This window comes from Thamnophis elegans, chromosome 3, assembly GCF_009769535.1.
Source record: "Thamnophis elegans isolate rThaEle1 chromosome 3, rThaEle1.pri, whole genome shotgun sequence".
Classification (NCBI taxonomy): Eukaryota; Metazoa; Chordata; class Lepidosauria; order Squamata; family Colubridae; genus Thamnophis; species Thamnophis elegans.
The window spans coordinates 67,811,609-67,833,062 of NC_045543.1; the positions used below are offsets into that span (position 1 = coordinate 67,811,609).

General features: G+C 42.9%; 1 protein-coding gene across 1 annotated transcript in view; it reads right to left on the bottom strand.

Moving 5' to 3' along the window:
* DENND4C (DENN domain containing 4C) overlaps nt 1-20,854 on the bottom strand; it is a 78,057-nt gene extending 57,203 nt beyond the window's left edge. The window contains 1 exon segment of the mRNA XM_032214773.1: nt 20,663-20,854. The gene's annotated coding sequence lies outside the window, so the exon portion shown is untranslated.
* Between the last annotated feature and the right edge of the window lie 600 nt (nt 20,855-21,454).

Below are 21,454 nucleotides of genomic sequence, written 5' to 3' on the forward strand. Positions count from 1 at the left end.
AGGGTGAAATCTGGGTGCGTTTTATACACTGAATGCAGCATTTTTTGTCCCCTGAAACCTTGTCTCCTTGCAAAAATGCCGTGCAATAGCCCTTTAGAGGCTTCCAGTGTTCTGGGGGCTGGGGAGGACAAAAATGAACGAAAAAAACGGCCTGTTTTTTGCTCGTTTTGCCCCCCCAGCTCCCGGAAGCACTCTACAAGACTTCCAAAGGCTATGCATGCCCTTTTTTTGACAAAAAAAACAGATCCGTTTTTTGCAAAAAAAACTGGCCGTTTTTCGGAGTTCTGCAAAGTGCACAAACTTATTTTTAATTTGCCTCTTCAAAATTCTTGGTGCGGTTTATACTCCGGCGAGTCTTATATTCTGAAAAATATGGTAATTTGGGGGGGGAATCTGCCATGCTTACATTCCTTAAAACAGGAGGTGGTCACTATTTATCTGCAGTGCTCAAATTATTTGAAACCAAAACACAACTTTTTATGGGTACCTAGCTGAGCCCCTTCTAAGATTACAATTTGTACAATCCAATTTCTAAGATCAGGTTTTCAAATCCCGAAATGTGTTTCTAATGCCACCCTGTGAATAGGGCAGGCCTCATGAAAGTATGGGTGATCACACTCAATTTTGGCTCAGATTATCTTTTTTTTCCGCCTTTGGCTTTCCTCATTAACTAAGTGGGATGAGTTTCAGACTACACGGAAAGAGACAGTGGCAACTAAATATCATCCTTAAACTTCTCTGCAGATCTTCAGCTCAGCATGGCATATGATCTAGTCAAAACATACTTAATCAACATGTTTCAAACACAAAGTGTCAATTGGATCTAGCCTATTCTTTATTGCAGTGTTTTTCAACCACTGTGCCGTGGCACACTATGTGGCCGTGACATAGTGTAAGGTGTACCATGGGAAAAAACACCTTATATATAGTCAATATAGGCACAGAGTTAAATTTTTTTAACATTTCTAATGGTGGTGTGCCGCGTGATTTTTTTCATGAAAAAAGTGTGCCTTTGCACAAAAAAGGTTGAAAAACACTGCTTTATTGCCCATGAATCCAGCAAGTATCTGCCTCTTCTATGGCACAATGAGCTAGTGTCCAAGCAAGTATCTAACCATTGGGAAAGACCGTTGGCTTACCTGAACGGTCGTTCTCAGGGCACTGGCGAAGAGAGTCCAAATGCTGGTTAACACAGCCTATCTGCCCTTGGACTGAGTGATGTTTTTGTTGACCACGCCTCCCTTTGCCTGCACATGCTCAGTTCGAAAACGAAGGCACCGTCCTGTAATCAGTTACAGTCAATACAGCCACATCGTTCAATATACAAACACCCGGGTGGGTTTGGACTCTCTCGCAGTGCCCTGAGAACGACCGTTCAGTTAAGCCAACGGTCTTCTCCAGTGCACTGCTCAGAGGAGTCCAAATGCTGGGACATGCCCAAGCTATTTATTCACAGGGTGGGGAAGTGCCGAAGCTTCTGGCATTTCAGCCACTCTTTGTAATACTCTTCTGCCAAAGGAGGCTTCGGCTGAGGCAAAGGTGCAATCTTATAGTTTCTAATAAAGGCCGTGGGGGAAGCCAGGTGGCCGCTCTACAATGTCTAGGATAGAGGCCTGGTTGCCCAGGCTGCAGACGTTGCAGCGCTCCTGGTGAGTGAGCGTGACCCTCCCAGAGCCGTCTTGCCCTGGTGTTCATATGCCAGTTTGATGCAAGCACACAGCCATGTCCCACAGTGTGAGAGGAGACCTTGCGGCCCAGGGACGCAGGGAGGAAGGAGACAAAGAATGCCTCTGACCGGTGGTAGTCCTTTGTTCTCTTTACATACGTGCGCACGGCCCGTCTCACGTCCAACTTGTGCCACTCACGCTCCTTAGGGTGAGAAGGATGGGGACAGAAGTTGGGCAAAATAAGCTCTTGAGTCCTGTGAAACAGAGAGTTAATTTTCGGAGCAAATGACGGATCAAGTCTCAATATTACTCTGTCCGGGTGAACTACGCACAAATCCTCCCTGACAGAGAGCGCAGCAAGCTCGGAAACCCTGCGAGCGGATGTAATGGCCACCAGGAAAGCGGTCTTGATGGTGAGGTGGCGGAGACTGGTCTTTTTCAAAGGTTCAAATGGGGCTTTGGTCAGGGCCTTAAGCACAAATGGAAGATCCCATGACGGATACCGGTGAACAGCTGGAGGGCTGATGTTCGCTGCTCCCTTAAGAAAACTCTTGATCTGAGGGAGCTGACTCAGCAAGCGAGAGGCGCCCTTTGCCAGGATGGTAGACAACGCTGCAACCTGGCGTCTGAGGGTGCTGACTGCAAGGCCCTTATCCAGACCCTCTTGCAAAAAGTCTAGGGTCTGAGGGATCGAGGCTGAGGAGGCCACTATGTTCTTAGTCTTGCACCATTGTGAGAAGGCGGCCCAGGTGGCATCGTAGATTCTAGTCGTAGAGGGCTTCCTGGACGCTTGGATTGTTCGAATGACCTGGTCAGAGAATTTTTGCTTTCTCAGGAGCTCCCCCTCAAGTGCCAAAAGGCCAGCTGCAGCCACTGGGCTCCGGATGGGTGATGGCCCCCTGGCTGAGGGCAATCTTGTCCCGGGGGATCCTCCAAGGTCTTTGAACTGAGAGGCTGACCAGGTCTGCGTACCAGGGCCTTCTGGGCCAGAAGGGAGCCACCAGAATGAGGTCTGCCTTTTCGGTCAGGAGTTTGTTCACCACTTGAGGGATGAGCGGAAGTGGAGGGAAGGCATACAGAAGTCCCTGAGGCCACGCTGACCTCAGAGCATTTGTTCCCTCCGCCTGGGGCGAGCGGTAGCGACTGAAGAAGCGTGGGAGCTGTGTGTTGTTGTGTGTGGCAAACAGGTCTACCTGTGGCTTGCCGAATCTCCTCACGATCTGCTGGAACAGGTCCGGGTGCAGGCGCCACTCCGAGTGGTCGATGCGTTGGCGGCTCAACCAGTCTGCTTCCTGGTTGCTTACGCCGGAGATGTGATCTGCACTGAGAGAAGCCAGATGACGTTCCGCCCACCTGCCCAGCGCTTCCGCCTCGAGCATGAGGGCCTTTGACCGAGTGCCCCCTTGCCGGTTTATGTGCGCTTTTGTCGCCACATTGTCTGTCATCAACAGTACATGAGCCCCTCTTACTAGAGATGCGAACTTTCTCAGTGCTAGGCGAGCTGCCCTCAGTTCCAGCCAATTGATGCTGTGGGCGGCCTCCCTCTGAGTCCATCGGCCTTGGGCTAGGTGGCCCTGACAGTGGGCGCCCCACCCCAGGAGGCTGGCATCCGTGGTGACAACTAGTCTCTCCGGCTCCTTGAACAAGCAGCCCTTCCTGACTGCCTTGGACCTCCACCATGCCAGAGACCGGATCACCTTTCGTGGGAGCCGAACCTGCTTGAGTGAGTTGCTGTTCTTGGCCCTCTGCATTGGCAGCAGAAACCACTGCAGCTCCCTGGCGTGAAGACGAGTACAGGGAACCACCCCCAGGCACGAGATCATTATCCCCAGGAGCTGGGACAGCTGAATGATGGGTACCGACCTGGCAAGGCTGCAGTGCTTCACTCTGCGTCTCAGGTTGGACAGCCGGTCTGGCGAAAGAAATACCTGGCAGGAGGTGGAGTTGATGACCGCACCCAGGTGCTGTATACAGGTGGATGGTCGGAACTGACTCTTCTCCATGTTGACAGAGAAGCCATGGTACTGCAGGGTCTGCACAGTTAGAGAAACATCGCGGTGTGCCTGCTTGGTGGTGAGAGAGTGAATGATTATGTCGTCTAAATAACATTCCAGATGAACCAGATGGTTGCGGAGATGAGCCGCTAGCACTGCCAGAATTTTGGTGAATGTTCTGGGTGCAGATGATAGCCCGAAGGGAAGAGCCCTGTACTGGAAATGCTCCCCTTCCGCACAGAACCTCAGGAACCGCCTGTGTGCCACATGGATGGGGACATGCAGGTAGGCCTCTTTGAGATCTATTGATGTCAATAGGTCCCCCTCCCTCACACAGTCCAGGATGGAGTGGAGTGACTGCATCTTGAACCTCTTGTAAGCCAGATGCTGAGTTAGACTCTTGAGGTCCAAGATGGCCTCCACCCCCCTGAACTCTTGGGCACTAGGAAGAGGATCGAATAGAAGCCCCTCCCCTGCTGATCCCTGGGGACTGGCTCTATCGCCTCTATCTCTAGGAGATGGCGGATTTCTGCCCTCATGCGCTCCCTCTTTTCTGGGTTCCTGGGGGTAGGACAGCGGATAAACTTTCTTTGGGGAAAGGATAGGAAGTCCAGGACAAGGCCCTTGCGAATGGTGTTGAGGACCCACTTGTCCGATGTTATCTCCTCCCACCTGTCGGCATACAGCTGTAGCCGACCCCCGATGGGGGGATCCCTGCGACCGTCACTTTCCTTTACGAAAGGGCCGGGATCCACCACTGTTGTTTCCTCCTCCTCGGAATGGTCTCCGAAAGGAAGACTGGGAATGGTTGGCACGAGCCCCGAAGGATCTGTCTTGGTGCCTATCCCCCCCTGCCTGAAAGGGCCTCTGATAGGAGGAAGGGTGAGAAGATTGCCCTGTTTCCTGGCTCCTGTAGGGTCTCTTACGAAAGGATCCCGCCCCTTTCCGGTCACCCCATTTTAAAGGTTGCCGGAAGGATCTTGCATTTGTCCTTGGGTTTTGGTTGACAAACTTGTCCAGGGCCTCTCCAAAAAGAAGGCCCCCTTAAATGGGGCCGATGCCAGCTTCCATTTAGCTTTCATTTCGTCCTGCCAATGCCTGAGCCATAGAAGGCGGCGGGAGGTGATATTGGAAGCTAGAGCTCTGGAAGAGAATTTGCTGCTGTCAAGGTGGCATCCGCCGAATACTTGACAGCGGTAATAATCTTGGTTAGCTCATGGCGCCACCTAGATTTCCTGGGCCGGGGTTTGGACCTGAGTTGGCGCAGCCAGAATAGGGTGGCCCTAATAAAAAGGAGGCAGAGGTGGATGCCTTGATGGCCCAGGCAGACGCCATGGTGTGTCTTCTGACATGCCCTTTTCTGACCTCTTATCTTCTGCCTTAAGTCCCTCTAGGAGCTCAGCCGTTAGGTTGGAATTGGAAGTCAGAGACACAGACTGGGGCATTTACTTCCGTGAATTTGAGGATTTCCTCCATTTTATCTTCTACTGCATATAGAGTTCTATCCCCCCCACTGGGGTTGGTCAGGGTGCCCGGCTGTAGCCACTGGCGCTGCACCGCGTCCATAAATAGGTCTGGCACAGGAATAACCTCGGGAGTCTCTACCGTCTCTTTGAACAACCCATGCTTAAGATCCTTGGAAGTGGAAGCCTGAGAGGCCTCAGGTCTGGAAGTGGGGCCTAACTCTGTGGCCGTCATGGGCTTTGGTGTAAGATAAGACTTGAATAATGACGCTGAAACAGGCCAGTGATTTTGGCTTGTCAGGGCAGTGTTCTCATCCTCGAAAGGACGAAGATCTCCCCTTCTTCCTGCTCAGAAACTTGAAAGCCCAGAGTGATTTCCTTTATCTGAGAAGTTAACGTGGTCCAAATTGGGAAACTTTTTCCAGCCTTTCTGCTCTTAGACTGGAGCTCTCCCAAAACAGTCCTAGCTCGGGCGGACTGAGTTTTCGAACTGAGCATGTGCAGGCAAAGGGAGGCGTGGTCAACAAAAACATCACTCAGTCCAAGGGCAGATAGGCTGTGTTAACCCAGCAATTTTGGACTCTCTGAGCAGTGCCACTGGAGAAGCCTTTATTCAGACGTAATGTCAGGCTCTTATCCTCATCTGTCCTTGAAGGCCGAGAAGAAAGATTTTTTTCCTGGAGACACAATGCTCCTATGACTCTGGACATGTAGAAACAACACAGCATGTGCTTCTACAGTGCCTGTATTACAGAAACCTCAGTACTAGCCTCATTTCATCATTACTGCATCATTACCAAGGATACACAGGGAAATTCCACATCTTCCTATTGCTTTCAGATATCAACCATGGCAACCAGTATGTAATACGTTGCTAGGTTCTACAGAGCAGTGCTTAAAATCCATCAAATGATGACCTGTGCCATTCACTAGTATTAAGTAGCATGTAACTTGTCATATTAGGGCGCTCAGTAGTTTGATATAGTCCTGCCACATTATAACCTTTATACTTCTCTATATCTATCTAATGTCCTACATTGCCTTTTAAAATTCTTTCTAGACTTTTGATATATTTTAAGGCAACCATATATTTTCTATTATCATGCAACCACTATTAAATACAGCAATTTGCTACAGTATGTTCCCATGTGCTCCAGCATTTTAAAAAATCAGATCCAAAGCACCATACAGTCCTTTGGTATAAAATTCTCACTAAAACATCCATTTTTAAAGGGGGGGAATATACTACCAAAGCAGTAAGACATAACAGCAAATCTTAAAACTGTTTTCCTCTTGTACCTAAAAAAATACCCTTATCAAGCACCAGATAGTTTAAAGAAATCATTCTCATCATACGCTTTTGACTGTTGTGTGATAAACTGTCAAAAACATATGATGAGAATGATTTTTAACAGCAAAACTATACTGAATAAGCCATATTAAACTACAGTGATGAATTCAAACTCAATATCAATCCTTTAAAAAAGAAATAAGAAAGTATAAGATATGAGATAAGGTAGCTGTACACACATCATTCAGTTTGAATCTTTCCAAATCCAGCTTAAAATTTCTCTTTAACGTAATATAATAAAAATAGATTGTAAACTTGCATTCTTGGTCTAATTTTAGTTGGGGGGGGGGGGAATCCTTGTTCTTCATAAGAGTTCATAATATTATCCTAAGAACAGTCCATGCTGGCTCAAGCTATCTAATCCAACATTCTGTTCCCACAGACCAATCGGATGCCAATGGGAAATTTGAAAGAGAAAAATATGAGCACAATTATCTCCAGCAATGAGCATTCAAAGCCATGTTTCCTCTGATCATACAGTGTTTATATTGCCATTAGCCACCACTAATGTTAGACTAGAACAGTGTTGGTGAAACCTTTTGGCACCAAGTGCTGAAATGGGGAAGCGCCAGAAACTGGAAGAGCAGTTCCCCTGAGCTTCCAATTTCTCGTGGGCATGTGCACATGAAGACCAGCTGGCCTGCACGCATGCACACGTCAGAATCTGGAAGCTCATCTTCCTGGCGCATGCATGCGCATCAGGGAGCTGCTTTTCCAGTTTTCGGTGCTCTCCACGCGCGAAAACCAGCTGGCTGGCAACCCGGAAGAGCAATGGGCAACAGCTGACATGCCCAGAGAGATGGCTCTATGTGCCACTTCCAGCATGTGTGTCATAGGTTCCCCATCACTGGACTAGAAGATCTCCAAGGTCCCTTCCAACTCTGTTATTTTGTTCTGTTCAGTTCTGATAATCTACACCTTCCATGAATTTATTTCATCCAATTCTAAATTACCTTGCCATTCGTATATATTAAAATAATACTTTCACAATTTCAATGTATACTAGATGAACAATTCTTGCTATCCTGAATATCTTCCCAATTCAGCTTCAATGGATGACTTGGAATCTAATGCTGAATGGAGAAAGCCATTTACCCCTTCCTCTTTCTCTACATAATGTGTAACTATATAAATCCCTATCATATCTCAACCATCAATTACATTTCTCACCTACGAAGCAAGTATCTAATGTCATATCTTTTCCACTTAAAACAATTGTTCCCAACTTGTAATCATTTTAATTGTTTGTCATCATAGAATGAGGTTCAGATGGATTTGTTCTAGTGAAGCTATATTAAACGTCTGCTGCTGTTACAAACAATATTAAGCAATGTAATATTCCATAACTGGGAATAGGATAGGCCTGGGGTCCCAACCCCTGGTCCATGGACTAGCATCAGTCCACAGCATGCCAGAAACTGGGCCGTGCATAAGCCAGGCCGATCCACGGTGTGCAGGCAGCATAATGAAACCATGTCCCCCTCCGGTCCACAGAAAAACTTCTCTCCACAGAACCAGTCCTCTGGTGCCTAAAATGTTGGAGGCCACTGGGACAGGCTACTCCAACTTTGTCAGTTCAGATTACTCTTTGGCAAAAGGGCCCTGGTACGATCTAATCCTGTGAGTTAGTCCAGATCTAATCATTACTAAAGACTACTACAGTACAAAAACCAGTACAAAAGAAAGAAGATTCCTAACAACATAATAGCTATCAACTTAATACTCAATTATTAAGCTAATAGATATATTGGCACCACCGTATTTTTTTAACATTGCCCCTTCTATAAGACTATTTATATGCGTAAATAACCACACTAATAAATAGCATGAGGCAACCAGACTTTATTTCAGTATGTGACAAACTGATATCATTTAATACTGATTTATGGCTTGCAGAATCCAAAAACTGATTGTTTGCAAGACTGAAGAAGTTGATCCCCAAGATTTTAGATTGACCAGACAGCATAGGCCACATTTAATCTGCTATTTTATTGCATTACTGTACAACAATAATTATATTTTATAGTTTCAATTTCATGATTTAAATAACAGACTAGTTTTTACAGACTGTTAATAATCTAATGTCATGTTCATATATTACACACACAACACACACACACACACACATACATACAGTCAGAGGTGGGTTTCAAAGAAGCATCCGGGTGGATGGGCGGATCCAGTCCGAACCTATATGCCATTTTATTGTATGCTATGTTTCTTTCTCGGTCATGATTAAATGGAAAAAACAATTGTCCTTTTCTGTGTGTTTTCCTGCTGTGTAATGCTTTCTGGAAGTAAACACTCTGAATTATACCCATATTCTAAATGTAGAGGAATTCACTGCTTCATTTAATTAGTTTAAAAAAATTTCCAGAGCTATAATGAAAGAAAATTTACTTGCTCATTAGCTGCTCTTGAATATGTTTGATCAAACTAGACGTAACTATAACACAAAAAGGTATAAATAATTACCAAAGCAGCAATTTTAAGATGCGGAATTCAAAAATAAGACACCAAATTCTTGTTAAATTATAACTTATCAGGTAATTCATTCAAAAATTATCTTTATTTTTTTTAAAAAAAATTACTTGTAGTACAAAAAGGATTTCAAGACACTTTTAACTCTGAGAGACCTACAGAAAGTCAATATTGGCTTTAATGATTTATTGTTCTAAAACTATATTACATGCCGTATGCTTAACAACCCTTATTTACACAACTGCCAGTTTCTGATTATGTCAAAACACGGTTATTCTTAGCAGTCGCATAGGTCACAATACTTGCCACTAGATGATTGAGATGTTGACATTATACTTAAGTGGTCTGTATAATTCTTAAAAAGTTGCAAACAAGTCACTATGGAATAACCTGATGATCTGAAAAGTCTACCTTGCAAAACAAAAACAAAGAGAGAGCTGACTCCTACACTATCACCTGACTTGGTTAGTGTTTTGTTTGGCTTCAATCTGCTCTCATTTCCTTCAAGCGAAGTCCCACTTGTTCATGATTGCTATGAAATAACCTTTTCATCAATTCATCCGCCCGTTTTCCTATTCATTCTTCCCAGCCTCCTAGGAACAGAAAGTTTTTCACATTAAAAAAACCATTATCAACTGCCATTAATAAAATATAAAGCACTCATCTTTCCTGGAAAGAAATTACATTAAAATTTTACTTAAATGTCCCCTGGAGTAACAGTTACTCGGTTCTACCCAATTCCCAAACACACTTTCTTCCCTATATTCTATGTGGTTACAATTTTACCATCTTATCTGTCTAGGAGAGAATGCTCAAGTATGTTTAAATAAAGAGCAACATAATTCTGCTGCACTTCTGCACCAGAAATGAAGATGCAAACTGTTATTTTTTGCATCCCAAAACAATAAACCCTTCCCCCAACAAAATGAAAGCAGAGAGGCCAAGCAATTACCTGAAGAAGGCAAACAGATTTGGTCACAGCTCTGCCTGTAATACTTTAGTTTCAGAGAAGCATTCATACGTATACGTAGTCTTCGATTTATGACCTCAACTCAGCTCAATGTTAAATGAGTTTTTCCCCATTGTATGACTTTTTTTTTGCCATGGTTAAGTGAATAACTGCAGTTGTTAAGTTAGTAACATGGTTGTAAGGTGATCAGGCTTCCCTATTCACTTTGTTTGTTAGAAGTTTGCAAAGACCATGGGACACTGCAACCATCGTAATATGAGTCAGTTGCCAAGAATTTGAATTCTGATCATGTAACTATGTGAATGCTTCAAAGGTTGTAAGTGTGAATAATGGTCATGTCACTTCTTCTAGTGCTGTTGTAACTTTGGTCACTAAATGAACTTTATAAGGACTATCTGCAATATATTTGTTGCTGTCCCTTAACTATTCCATTGTGCCATAGTGTGAGAATTACTGTACTAGGCATAAGAGTAGAAACTGATGAAACTTTCTGATCTGCGTATATCAGGGGTGTCAAACTCAAGGCTGAGGGCCGGATCTGGCTCATGGAGTGCTTAAATATGGCCCACAAGGCCACCCTGGAAACAGTGAAGGCCCACCCTGCCACTCAAGGTCAAACACAACTCTGATGTGACCCTCAATGAAATCGAGTTTGACACCCCTGGCCTATATGAATGCATGTAAGAAAATGTCATAATTTAATGAATTACGTTAAACATCAATTTAGCCAGAAAAATACATGTTCTAGTTTCTTTTCCAGGATCTAAAGCCAAACTGGAAGTACACAGTGGTCAGCAATTAATATAGTTTCAGTGAAGAACAGCAGGAAAAATTACCATATTTTAAAGACAGAATGTAAGAAATTAGTTCAGTAGAAGAAAAGTCCTTTTCAATAACAGCATTCTTCTAATTTAGAAAAAAAAAAGGACAAATAAGTTTATATTTAAAATGCTATTTTGAAACATTAACAACTCACTCACTGTTGCAACTAGCTCTCCCAAGCTCAGGAAAAAGAAAGCTCCAGAGGATGGGCTATTCAAAGTTTTACCAATTGCCTCAAGATTTTCCATTCCTACCAACAGTATGCTTTATTTAGATGGGTGACTGATGACTCACATATGACCCTTAAATATTCTGGGTTGGGTGGCACTGTGATTTTAGACATTTTTTTTGCATTTTGGGGATATTAAGGAATTGTCGTAAGCTTATGGCATCCAGTACCTCCTTTAGAAGCTTATAACAATTAAATAACTGGGCTAATTTTTTCCATTTGAGTATTAATGGAAAAACAATGTTGTCTTAACCTATGTAGACTACAACAGAAGAACCCTCTTTGAACCACTCTTCCAATTCTGGAAAATCAAAAAAACTTTCCAAACATTTCAGATGTACCATTATGGGTTATGTAGTTTGGGGCTGTATCAACAGGTAGTCCTCAATTTATGACCACAATTGAGCCCAAAATTTAAGTTGCTAAGTGAGAAATTTGTTAACTGAGTTTTGCCCCATGTTACAATTTTTCTTGCCATGTTTGTTAAGGGAATCACTGCAGTTGTTGAATTATAAAACAGTTGTTAAGTGAATCTGACTTCCCCACTGACTTTGCTTGTCAGAAGGTCACAAAAGGGGATCACATGATCCTGGGACACTGTAACTGTTATAAATATGAAACATTTGTCAAGCACCAAGTGTAAATTATATGACCACAGGGATGCTACAACAGTCAAAGTATGAAAAATGGTAATAAATCCCTTTTTCAGTGTTGTTGCAACTTTGAATAGTCAATAAATGAATTGTTACAGGTCAAGGACTACCTATATGCAGATAGGCCTTGTTTTACAATCAATATTTAGTACCTTCAAAGTTATGATGGTGCAGGACAAGATTTACAATTGGTTTGGTTCTCTAGGTGCAGCCATTACAGCAACACCATTTGGGCTATTGCCATTATTGCCATAATTACAACATTCACAGAATGCTGTGGTCATGTGATTGCCATCTGACTCTCCACTGCTGCCTTCTGACAAAGTCAATGGGGAAGCAGACAGAAGTTGCAAATGGTGATCATGTGACATCACAGTTATGGCCACACCTAGTTCACTTAACCATGAACATTGAAACTGCCACAGCTACCATCGTATCACACTTTATCACAACATCACTTGGCAACACAGTTGCTGTTCCCAATTACTATTGCTAAATGAGGATCATCTTTAAGGGCAAGGTCATAGGAACTGATAGTTGCAGTGGTACGAGCGCACCGGGAATTCCATGTCCAATTCTGATTGCTACTATATAAAAACTGGAAAGAGTGCAGAGAAAAGCAACAGGAATGGTAAGCAGGTGGAGGCTAAATTCTACAAAGAGCAGTTAGAGGAACTTTAACATGTTTCTCTAAAGAATAAAAATCTAAGAGCAGGCATGATGATTGCAGTCTTCCAATATTTGAAGGAACATCATAAGGTAGAGGTTGTGGGTTTATTTTCCATAGCACCTAAGGATAAAACAAGAACCAGACGATGGAAGCTATATAGATGGAGATCCAAATTCGCAATAATCATGAATTTTCTGATTGTGAGAGATATTAAAAGTTCTTTAATTAGTAGGAGTAGTATTAATATTTGCTCCAGCCTTTGAGGAATAATTCCACTACATTTTAGTCAAAAATAGTGATAGCAATGTCGAAATAAGTTATCATCCAAAATATAAATAAATAGCCCATAGCTCATGTGTTACATTATAGGTTCATTTTAGAAATATGTACAAATAATGTTAGATAAATATTATATAGTCTCAATTCATAACATTTTTAAAGATATAGGATATATATGAAATATTTTTCAAAGCATGCCACTTACTGGCATTTTCAACAGAATAAAATAAGCAATAGGATAAAACACTACCTTTTAAATGCAAAAGATCATAATAATACAAAGATAAAACAAATAATATCAACTATGCCTTACAATTGTTCTAAAGAAATTCAGACATGTAGACTTTCTCAACTGTTCACATGATTTTATAACCTAAATGTGTACACAAGTCTACATGTTCTTAAAAAAAGAAAGAACAGAGGAGGAACAGGACATTATATTTAATGTTACTGTCCTAAGTAGCATTTCCCAATCTGACACTTTGTAGAGATGTTGGGCAATTTCAGTAATCATTATAAACATTTTTATCTTATATAAAGGACATCATGTTGGGGGGGGGGGAATTCACTAAGCTGTTTTTCTAGTACTACTGAAAGATTATTTCTCTTGTCATTAATTACAAACTATTAAAAATCTATTATTTCTATAAATGTTAGCTCAATGATTGTTCAAACTAAATTTCAAGTTCAGCAAATGCATATTTGTAATATAATGTAATATATTAATCGCAGAAAAAATTAATTGAACAAAGACCTCAACTTAATGGATTGTAGAACACATAGCGTGTTTGTGTGTATACGTGTGTGTGTATGTATATGTATATATATATGTGTATATATGCATGTATGTATGTATGTATGTATTCATGCATGCATATACATATATACACACATAAACACAAATGGTTTAGACAAGACTAAAGCAAGGTTAGATAGCATATTATTGAATATGTTCTCACAATTTTGAATACCATGTTGTTTCAGTATTATACTAATCAGAGCAATGGATTACACAATCCTTTTTCCTATGCAGAGTTAACAAAGAAGAGCTGAGATCATTGTGCAAATATCCCTTTCGGGTAGGTCTTGAAAGGAAAAGGAAAAGGAAAAGCAGACTGCAAACACGCCATTGGCAAATGCCAAACTAAATATTACAAAGCCTTAAATTGGTATATCATAAAATATGTCAATAAAACAACATCAACATAAACAGAACTGGCTACTTTGAGCAATATTCCAAGTTCTAACAGAAATTATAGCACACCAACAATACTTCACTAGTAGAATATAGTTTTTTGGGCTCACATATGCATCGTCTATTCTGGCATACTTTAGTATTACATTTTAAAATTGTAAATTCAAGTTCTATATAACTTACGTGAGTACAGGGTTGAGTTATAGGGCAGAATACCGTGTTTCCCCGAAAATACGACATGTCCTCATAATACAGCCATGCCACATTTTTCTGGTGGGCAAAAATATAAGCCCCCCCCCCGCATATAAGCCCCCTGGACAACCCCACACCTCCGACCAGGCAGAGCGTCGCTCCCAACCTAGCAGTATCCCAAAGGTGCAAAGGTGCGGGAACCTGGAGGGAGGCAAAGGTGATTGCATTGCTTGGCGCCTTCGGGATACCGCTAGGTTGGTGAGCAGAGCTGTGCCCAGCTAAAGAGGGGGGTTGCCGGGAGGCTGCTCTCTTGCAAGCGGGTTCCCAAAGAGCCGGGCACAGCCTCATGGGCAAATGGCTGCGTTGTGCTGTCGCAGCAGTGCAATACAACAGCCATGAAGCGACTACGCTCACGAGCAGCCACCCGGCAAACCCCCTTTGCAGCCGGGCACAGCACCATTCACTGACCTAGGGGTATTACCAAGCCACGTGAGCACCTGTTTGCCAACGCCCGGCTCCTACAACTTGGCATCTTCCAAATGCCAGTGAATGGCTATCTGCACGGCTGGAGGGGGGGTTGCGCGAGCGGCTGTTCCGCTCTCGCTTACCCACCTCCCAGCTTAATGATGCATGGCCCAGCTCTCATTACAGAGCCAGGGCACTTCCGCCACCACCACCACCCAAGTCTTGTTGGAAGCTGCGGAAAAAGCCAGGCTGGGATGGCAGCAGCAGTGCCCGGGCTCCATAATGAGAGCTGGGCGATGCATCATGAGGCTGGGAGGCGGGTGAGTGAAAGCGGAGCAGCCGCTCGCGCAACCCTCCCTCTCCAGCCGTGTAGAGCACGATTCACTGGCATTTGGAAGGCGCCAAACCACGGGAGCCGGGCAGCCGCGAACAGGCGCTCACATGGCTTGGCGATACCCCTAGGTCAGTGAATGACACTGTGCCCGGCTGCAAAGGGGATTTGCCGGGTGGCTGCTCGTAAGTGTGGTCTCTTCATGGCTGTTGTGTTGCCCTGTCGCAGCCATTCGCCCATGAGGCTGTACCCGGCTCTTTGGGAGCCCGCTCGCGAGAGCAGCCGCCCGGCAACCCCAAAACAATAAACCCTTCCCCCATAATAAAGCCCAAGCCATATTTTGTAGGTAAAAAGAAAATAAGACCCTGTGGTATTTCCGGGGAAACATGGTAGATGGCAATATACATGGAGGAAAATTAATAGGGTTAATGACAGACAAGAAAACAAAAAGTGTGTTTCCCCCCCATTAGTTCAATAAACCACACTGATTGTCCTTTAATCAATGGCAGGACCAGGTTGTATGACTGGATTTCCTGGTAGCCTTGGTACGAAGGCTATTGTTAAAGATTGGGAGTGAAGATTGGAAGCACAGGGCAGTGGTGTGTCACAGTGTTTTTTTCTCTTTACTGATTCCACCTGGGAGGTAGAGGTAGGGGCCGAATTCTCAGTTGCTGTAATGTGGGGTATTGCAGGGATTGGCCTTCTACCTTCCTGTTTAATAACTATATGAAGTCATTAGAAAAAGTAAAATGACAGCATGGTCTTATGTTATCATTAATTTGCAGAGAGCCAATTAAATACCTTTACCCAAAATCAAAAAGGAGATAGAGGATGGGTGTCAAACTTGCTGTGTCATATTGCTATCACGTGACGTTTCGCGATGTTTTTCCCATTCATGAAGCTGGGGTGGGTGTGGCCTGCGTGTGCATCTGGCTTATGGGCTGCCAGTTTGACACCCCTGACATAGAGGATAAATAGAGGATAGATAGCTGGGGGCTATTAGGGTCTGGATGGGGAAGAACAGATTCATGCAAATGAATCCTAGCAAAATCGAGTGGATGCCAACTGAATGTAGATATGCAATCCCTCTTTAGTTCTGGATAGGGTCCCCTAAACAAAGCTGGCATGCAAACTAGAGGTCAGCCGGGACTAATGGTTCTTGCTGGAAGAGCAGATGGAGGCTGTGATAGGGAATCTTTGCACAATTACTGTATATCTTGTGCATCAATTTCGGCCATTCCTAGGTCAGGACACATTATGTAGAGTCATTCAAATACTTCTTTCCTCAGAACTGGATTAAAGCAAGTTGCCTAAGTGGGACTGTTCTTAAAGACCATCCAAAAGCTGCAGCTGCTATGTAGCATATAGCAATCCAGGTACAATGAACATTTAAGAGCCGAGGTGGCGCAGTGGTTAGAGTGCAATACTGCAGGCTACTTCTGCTGCCTGCCTCTGCCTGCAATTTGGCAGTTTAAATCTCATCAGGCTCAAGGTTGACTCGGCATTCCATCCTTCCGAGGTGGGGAAAATGAGGACCCAAATTGTTGGGGACAATATGCTGAATCTGTAAACTGCTTAGAGAGGGCTGTAAAGCTGTATATAAGTCTAAGTGCTATTGCTATTCCTAGGCTTGTCTGTGTAATATATTGCTATATGAGCTGCACAGGGTGCCAGTTAGCTTCTGGTGCAAGTCCAGGTGCTAATTTTAAAGCCTTTTTAAGTTCCAAATCTAGATAGCTTCTCACAATTGAATCTGTCTACATTTGTCTGAGAGAAAAAGCTTAAGGAACCAACACTGAGGGAAGTGCCATTTACATTGACACCACAGTCTAGCCTTCTCAGTAATGAGTTCCTTTCTGTTGAATAACTATTCCCCGGACCTCTGCATTGACTCCACCCCTGTTGGAGTTCCAAGTAATTGCAGAAACATGACCGCTCCAAAATGTATTTGGGGATGCTGTCCATTAGCATAATCCTATTGAGTAACACTATTAGTGGATGTTGTTGCTATGTGGTGATATATATTAACATTTGTTACTGGTGATGGAAATTGCTCAGAGATTTTTGCAGCAAGAAGCCCAGATCATTTGTTCATTGGAAGGAAGGAAGGAAGGAAGGAAGGAAGGAAGGAAGGAAGGAAGGAAGGAAGATAGAGATAGATAGATAGATAGATGTCCTTACCATCAGGAATTCACCAGCATAACTATTAATAGATTAATAATATTTTTGAATTTATATTTATGATGCCAATTACAAAGTCACCCATTTACACTTATAGCGTTGGGCTGTTTACATCAAGTTAAAAATAAACAATATAGTCAATTAAAAAACAGTAAAATATTGTTGCCAAACATAATAATTAAACCATCTCAGTAGTAGATTATTTATTTATGTATTTATTTATCAGCCAGCTTTATTATTTTTACAATGGCCATTGAATGGCAAGGCATTGAACTTCTCAATCCACCATACTCCTATTTCACATAATATCCCAACCCAGTGCCTATGGGAGAGCTAGGTCTTTAAAGTACTCTTGAAAGACAGCAGAGTTGGGGCCATACAGATCTTGGGAAATGGAATTCCTGAGATAAGGTGTCGTCACAGAGAAATTTAGTAACAAATTATATGGTGGCAGCAATTCTTTTTTACTTTATAACAGAACATTACCAATCCAATTGGTGAAAGAAATGAAGATTTACTAGCTTGCTTATTAGATTTGTATCTTGTCTTTCATTCAAAAATCATCAGTAAGCATACTCTTTTCTCCTCTTACTGTGTCCCACAACTATAATTTTAAGAGAGTGACTGCCCCAAGGTCACTCAGGGATTTTTTAAGACTGAAGGTGAAGCCAAAATGATTTTTTCCATTCCTATTCTAATACATTAACTATTGTCTCACATTGGCTGTCTGGTTTTAATAGATAAAAGACGCTACAGAGTAGTTTCTCCAAATGCTTTTCCCTAACTGCTGACATCAGAGGATAGCTAGGGAGAGTTGTCATTACTTGTATGCTTATTATACTAAAAAGGAGACATGGTCTGCAACCTTCTTTCTATAGGATAAAATATATAATCGCACAAAATAGAGCTGGTGTGATCACTGGGAATAAACCCCATAGTTAAGTGCATTATTGTGCATTATCAACTCTGTATTCTGTAATAACAAATGTCAATTATATTCTTAAACTACATGTTTATTATGTCTTTTCTTGTATTTTTAATGGCAATTCATAGGCCAGCCAATAGAAATCTTAAAAAGAATACAATGCAACAATTGAAGAAAATTTGAATTCTTGCATTATTTCAAGTAATGTATTATTAATGTTAGATTTTAGTCCTTTGCTTTAAAGATTTTGCAAGATCTTTAGCTTGAATTCTGTGAGATACCACATGAGAATGCTGCAATCTGATTTTTAAAAAGATTATGATCATTAAAAAAATGTTTACTTTTGGGTCTCCATTGCTTGCCCCTGATGCAGCCTTGCTTTATATTTCCTTTAAAATGTAGTTGTGAAAAACATTTTTACAGCTCATCTTAAGTAATATTTGGTAGTCCAGGAACAACTACACAAAGGCTATTCAATAACAAAATTCAGAATATATATGTACTGCTCTGATATTAAAGATTAGAAAATATCACTTATAAATCATTATTAACACATCCAGCAATGTATCATTGGAATAGAATTAGCTTGAAAAAAAATTGGATATCTAAAATAACAACTATACGCAACAACTGAACACATACCAAACTATTTTTCCATATGTTTATGATTGGTTTCTTTCAACAACAAAGGAAACAGATTCTATAAAATTATTTCAAAGTTACATATAGAAGAAAAAGGCAGATTTAGCTAAAAGTAAGTATTTTCATAGAAAACATCAAGCATTATTGAAAAAAACAGGCAACAACTTTATTGCAATTCAATGCAAGCTTAAAACCATATTCATTCCCTTGTTATCTAACACCCCATCATTAAAGATATACTGAAAATAAATAGACCCAATATAATCAGCTTGGGTCAAAGGGTTCAGTAAGCAAACTATAACTCAGTTCATGTCTCATTCTAAGTCAAAATACAATTTGTTAGTATTGTTTAGCAAATTGTATTAACCTACTTAAGTGCAGTATATATGTCTACAGTAGATTAGCATGACACTTGAATCAGATCTTAATACTGTCTCACCCAGATATTCTACCCATTAAGGATAAATTTAAAACTTTTCTGAGGACTATTTATGCAACTTCAATTATATTTGTTAAACTATTAATATGTTCATTAGGTGACCCAACAGATACATTATATTTCATACTAACTAGCTTATTTTCTGTTTCTTAGAAAACAGTACTTAAGATTTCTTCCACAAAATCCTATTACTGTGGAATTCAAATGAATCACTTAAGATTCAAAAAGAGGAAGTCAAAACTGCAGATAAGATAAAAAAAGAGACAACAATTTTAAGTCAATTCCAGGTGTTGGTATCTTTAATGCTAGCATTTAGGGGGTTAACTAATTCTTCATCTCCTGGGCATTAAGGAAACCATTCTGAGGAAATAGCATTAAGGAGAAAATAAAAAACTTACGTATAGTGAGCTTTAAACTGGGATTATATGAACATTTCAGATTAAGCTATAAATGATTTTCTAATTTAAAAAAACCTATACTCAACTGTTTTGGGAAAGTTTGTTGACCATGTGAAAGCCCAGTATATGGTAGTTGGGCTATCAACTGCCCCAAAGCTATGCAAAAGTAATGAATAGATTACACAGAATCAAGAGGCTATCCTGTCGCCATAGCACATAAGCTTAGCTTCATAACAATCCAATTTTACACACACCTACCCAGAACCAAGTCTTAACTAAGTTAAACAGCACCCACTTCCACATAAACAGGCACAAAACCTTACATCACAAACGCAGCACATATAGTGTATACACAAATGGAGGGTTTTCTCTACAGGACAATGGGGCAGAATTCACATGACAACTCATTTTTTCACTCACAGCATCACCCAAGACACTATGACCACAAAATAAATCCCATTATAGCTGGATTGATTCAGAGGCAGCCAGGGAATCCCAGCCTCTCTGCCCTTCTGCCATTTGATTCTCCCCAGCCTGGTTCACACAACATGCGAGAATAACTGCTGGATTTCCACAACGTGTGAAACCACAATGTTCAATCTCGTTTCAACCCAAGTTTGCCTGTCCTCAGGTCCCTTCACGGTTGCATCAAAACAATGATCAAGGAAGGAGGTGAGGAAAACAATATCGCGGGCCTTTCTCCGGGCTCCTTTCTTAACCCTAACCCGCAGGTGAACTCCAGACAATTCTGCGTAGGTAAAAGGACACGTGGGGAGGCAAATGCCATTCGCGGGAGGAAAGAAGGGGACGAATCTCTTTCCTCCACATTCGGCACGGAAGAGCTGACACCGGATGCCCCTCGCTTTCCAAGGGCTGCTCCGAGTCCAAAACCGCCCCGGTTGCAAAAACAAATAAATAAAAATAAAATAATAATAATCCTCCTCTTCTCCTCCCAGCGGCCCTGTCCGACACCTTGAGGGCAGCCCGGCGGGACAGTACCCACGCTCCCTTCGCGCTCTCTCAACGTGATCTTGCATCCCAGCGCTCAAGGCGGAGGGAGGACAAGGCGAGGCGAGACGGGGGAGGGGGGGAAGCGAAGGAAGAAACAGGCGGCCAAGTGCGTACTTGCTCGAGCAAGAGCACCGTCCCGCCTGCACAAGCGGGCATTTCCCGCCCTTGCAGAAGCCGGTGTCCCCAAATCTGAGGCCGGGGGGAAGAAAGGAAAAAGCAGAGGGAGACGGGGGAGCGAAGGCAGCCACCCGGGAAGCCGAAGGCACCTCCTGTCAGCTTCACCAACCTCCTTCTCCTGACGCACCTGTGGCGGCGGCGGCGGCGTCAGACAAATACTGGACTTCCTTCGGCTTTCTCAGTTCAGAGGCCCCCAACGGCCTGCCTGGCTCGCCGACGCCGTGCTCGCAACTTCCCGGTCCCTCAAAGAGAGTTCGAGCCGCCGCTGCTTCTGCTTAGGAGGGAGGAAGCAGCCACCATGTTCCTTTCAGCGGGTAACTGGGGGCGGATCCAGGGTCCGCCCAGGAGGCGGTGGCGGCGGGGAAAAAAGCGAGGCGCCCCGCCGCCGAAAAGGGTTTCGCTAGGAGGCGCTAAGCGGCAGCGCGGAGAGGCCTTCCGTTGAGGGCCGGCGTGACCTCGGGGCTCGACCCGGGGCTCGAGGCGGAAGCCTTTCTTGTCGGCCGCCTGGCGGTATTGCGCTTTTCGGCGTTCAGGGTTCAATCTTTAAGGGTGTTTACGGGAGAGGAGGGACTGAATTCGGTGGCTTCCGAGTAAGTTAAACAGCCTGGAGGCTAAACGGAGATTCCCTCCCCGCTCAAGTATTACAGGTAGTCCTCGAGTTACGGCCACAATGGAGCCCCCAACGTTTCTGGTGTTAAGCGAGTTGTGCCCCGTTTCTTGCCACACTTGTTGAATGCATCACTGCAGTTGGTGATCGGGATTGTTAAGTGAATCTGGCCTCCCCATTGACTTTGCTTGTCCAAAGGTGGCAAAAGGTGAGGTTGATCATGGGGATGCTGCAGAGGTCGTAAAAGTGTGCATAAATGGGGAAAAAAATCCCTTTTTTCAGTGCTCTTGTAACTTTAAACCATCACTAAAT